The following is a 4269-nucleotide window of genomic DNA, read 5'->3' as shown; positions in this document are numbered from 1 at the left end:
GTTTTTAAATTCATCAATCAATCCTTTCATTTATATGATAGGCCTGCATTTGAAATGAACATTTACCATAAATTAAAGGTATCTTATATTATTAGATATATTATTATAAAACATGCTTTAGTTAAGGAGTTATTGATACTTTAAGTGCAAAATGATGATATAAAACCATGACAAAAATGCACTTTTAAGTACTAATCAACATCTTTATGGCCTTTCGTGATATGGTGAATTGATGTGATTGGACCTATAAACCTAAAAAGCCAGCAATGATCATAAGTTTATTCTCATGGTTATTGACTACTTTACAAAATAGGTAGAAGCTGGGTCATTTGCTCATATAATGTAAAAAGTGGTGAAGAAATTTATTGAGAGAGATTTGATTTGTTAGTATGGTCCACCAGAAAAGATTATAACTGATAATGCCTAGAATTTCAATGGCAAGATGATAATAGAACTCTACATTAAATGGAAAATAAAGCATTTCAACTCTTCGCCGTATAGATCAAAGATGAATGGTGAGGTAGAAGCTGCTAACAAGAATGTCAAAAAGATTATTCAAAATATGGTAATGACCTATAAGGAATGGCATGAGATGTTGCCATTTGCCCTTTATGCATGTTGCACCGCAGTTGGAACCTTAACATGAGCCACCCTGTACGCGTTGGTATATGGAATGGAGGTGGTGATGCCTTTAGAAGTGGAAATCCCATCATTGAGAGTATTGGTAGACTTGAAGTTGGAAGAGGTAGAATAGGCAAAAGTTAGATATGAATAACTGAATTTGATCAGTGAAAAGAGGATAACTGTAATATGTCATCATCAATTCTACTAAAGAAGGATGGTTAAATCAGATGACAAGAAGGTTTGATCTCGAGGATTCCATAAAGGAGATCTTTTACTAAAGAAAATATTGCCTTTACCAGGAGAAAATTAGAGTAAATGGGCACTGAACCATAAGGGCGCTTACGTGGTGAAGAAAGCATTCTCGAGAGGAGCTTTACTGTTATCTAGAATGGATGAGAAGATCTAGTTAGGTCTATGAATTCTGACTTAGTAAGAAATATTACGCTTGATGTATTCAATAATTTCCCAATCAATAAAATAAAGTTTGGTCATGAATTATCTCTGTAAAAAACCTTTTTCTTCATAAAGCGCATAATCTCATAGCACTTGAAATATTTTACTTAAACAAACTCTTTTCTTACACATGACTAAGGAAATGACTCTATTAATTGGAGGGAACCAAACCAATTTTAAAAGTAACAGGTATTGCACACCATACTGGGGGCAAAAAAAACAAAAGGTGCATATAGGGTCCATAATGAACCAAAGCCCAAAAGGGTATCATCATAAAACTTCTGAAAAAATTTTAATTGTATTAAAACTTACAGTTCTCATGAACAAAACCAAAACTTTTGAGTTTTTCTTTTATAATAATAATAAAGGACAATACTAAATGGACCAAGAAAGGGCCCTATAAGGAACAAGAGATCTCTTCACCAAAAGGATATGAAGTATGGCATGTGGAGCATATTCCGGTTCAAGAGAAAAGGTCGAATAAACAAATGAAAATAAGAGCTCAAAGAAGTCTATAATGAAAGGGGGACCTATGTTTCCATGATAGGCAACAAATACATGCATGTTATATTGTCATGACACTAACCTGATAGGAAGGGTAGGACGAAAGCCAAATTAGTTCCAAGTTTTTGGGAATCACTAAGAGACAAAATCTCAAGTCAACGGAGCTACAGAAAAGAATATGAATTATAAACCAGCACTATTTCATTTCCTCAAGGTATGATGTTTTCTTTTGAAGTTTGAGATGGGAAGGTCACCCGATATTGAGACTATTTTTTAGAAAAGTGACATGACCAAAAGATTGATGTCTTCTTCCAAGTACAGGGGTATCGAAGTAATAAATAACCCAGCAAGACCGGGGTCAAACCACAAGGAAGTTAATTGTATAAATTATAGATAACAATAATACAATAACAATGACATGACTAAAAGATTGTTGTCTTCTCCCAAGTGCAGGAGTGTCGAAGTAATAAATAACCCAGCAAGACCGGGGTCGAACCACAAGGAGGTTAATTGTACAAATTATAAACAACAATTATAAACAACAACAGTAGTAACAATAACAACAACAATAATAATAGTAGCAATAATAATACTAATCATACTAATAGTAGTAGTAGTAGTAGTAGTAGTAACAATAATAAAGAAAAAAGAAGAAGAAGAAAAGTTGATGAGAACTTTGAGATGGAAAATTAACGTAAGGATTAAATAATGATAACAAACAATGTCAAGGTTAAAGGATCACTAATGGTATACCAAACAAGTATAGTATAAAATATTATTATTCAATTGGAAACCACACACAAAGGAGGTTCCAATTGGGTTATAGATTGTTAACATGATTACATTAGTCATCTTATTCAATTAATGCTAATACTTGTAAATTTCATCAAGCATTCATGATTATAACTTATGTTAACAACAAATCAAGTTCCTTTCATAGCTTAGGTGTTGGTTATACCATACAGTATGAGCTATGAAAGTGTCAAGCATTTGTTGTACCAAGTGTTATACAACATAAATCAAGATTAGTCATTTAACAAGCAAAGTATTAAAGAGTGAACAAGATAACAAATACAGAACATGTTAGTATCAAACATTAAAGTCCATATTAAGTTTATACTATACTTATTCTTACACCATTAGTATAACCTTTTCACCTTGACATAATAAACTTAGCTAGACATAATGAAAGAAAGAAAAATAGATAAACAAAATAAGAACATAAAAGTTAACTAAGTAAAGGAAAGGAAATGAAAGGCATAAACTTGATATTAATGAAAACAAAGCATAAACATTACAAAAAATATAAAGAGAGAAAGCAAAAGCATGATCTTGATATGGAGACCAAGATGCCTAAATGCATGGCAAATGCCTCCTTTTATAGGCCAAAATTGGGAACTATTGATTTGATGACTAATTAATGAGTGGGTGACCAACTCTTGACTTGGTGACAATCCTTATCTTCTCTTGTTTGCCCAAAACATCATTGATAACTTCAAAATTAGAGCCACTTGAAAACATGAAAGTTGTAGGAAATTGTCTCAACTTCCATTAATCTATCTAGATAAACAAACTCTTGTTAAATCTATATACCTGCTCAATACCTCTTAACAAGATATTCATAAACCTTTTTTTTGTGCTCAATGTATCAACACATAATTATGGAGCTTTTCTTGGAAGAAAACAAAATTTTTGTTCTAATGTTTAAGGTTAACTTCCTTGGGTTGGGATTATTATTTTTGTCTTTTTTTTGTCTTCTTTTTTTTCTTCTCTTTTTTTTTTAAAATATATATATACATATAATTTAAAAACACTGTGCATCTTTAACCCATGTAACGAGCTTTCAGCTAATGACTCCTAGACCAGTTGGTCTTAGGGCATTAGGTGTTGAGACACCCCTACGAGCTTAGTAACTAAAGTCGCAGATACTGATACGTAGATAGTGTAACTCGGGTCGCAGATACTGATATGTAGATAGTGCAATGTTTGATTCCCTTAAGCTTTTCTCCTCAACCCATGTAACAAGCGTTGGGCCAATAGCTCCCAAGTCAGTTGACTTTAGGGTATTAGGTGTTAAAACACCGCTTCAGGCTTAATTGCTTAGGTTAGGGACGCTACGAAACCAAACTTATCTACATTTTTATTATTATCATTTTTTTCTTTTTTCTTTTTTTTCTTTTCTTTTGTTTTTTTAATTATATACTATCCCTTCCCCTTAGTTGTTACCTTTAACAAAAGAACATAAATAATGTAATAATCCAATATGCAACCCACAATCATATGTTAAAGTGTGTGTGTAAATTAAGGTTTAAGAATACATGTTAAATAAGTATATGAGCAGAATTAAGTGATAACAATGCGAGAGTTTATAAATCTGAATATTTCAAGAAGTATTATGATAGACCTTGTTATGAATGATTACTAAGATGCGTTTCAAGAGTCATAAAAGTTCTCCTTACTCTACCATCATAGTAACAACAATTTTGCACATGCTTTATGAAATAGAAAACACTGTTTTTTTTTTTTAGCTACTACCCTCTCCCCCCAACTAAAACAAGACATTGTCCTTTGACACGACTAAAAGATTGTTGTCTTCTCCCAAGTACAGGAGTGTCGAAGTAATAAATAACTCGGCAAGACCGAGGTCGAACCACAGGGAGGTTAATTGTACAAATTATAAACAACAAT

Source organism: Populus euphratica, unplaced genomic scaffold (assembly GCF_000495115.2).
Source record: "Populus euphratica unplaced genomic scaffold, PopEup_1.0 scaffold2005.1, whole genome shotgun sequence".
NCBI lineage: Eukaryota > Viridiplantae > Streptophyta > Magnoliopsida > Malpighiales > Salicaceae > Populus > Populus euphratica.
The sequence above is the reverse complement of the archived record's forward strand: the minus strand, read 5'-3'. Positions refer to the sequence as shown.